Genomic DNA, 278 nt, shown 5'->3' with positions numbered 1-278 from the left:
GGCTTCCTCCGCTTTGCCCTGTTAAAGATGGCCGCCTTGGCTGAAAACGGCTTCCTCCGCTTTGCCCTGTTAAAGATGGCCGCCGTGGCTGAAAACGGCTTCCTCCACTTTGCCCTGTAAAAGATGGCCGCCGTGGCTGAAAACTGCTTCCTCTACTCTGCCCTGTTAAAGATGGCCGCCGTGGCTGAAAACGGCCTCCTCCACTTTGCCCTGTTAAAGATGGCCGCCGTGGCTGAAAACGGCCTCCTCCACTTTGCCCTGTTAAAGATGGCCGCCGT

This window comes from Cyprinodon variegatus, unplaced genomic scaffold, assembly GCF_000732505.1.
Source record: "Cyprinodon variegatus isolate N-32 unplaced genomic scaffold, C_variegatus-1.0 Scaffold105, whole genome shotgun sequence".
Lineage (NCBI taxonomy): Eukaryota > Metazoa > Chordata > Actinopteri > Cyprinodontiformes > Cyprinodontidae > Cyprinodon > Cyprinodon variegatus.
Note: the sequence above shows the minus strand (reverse complement) of the source record.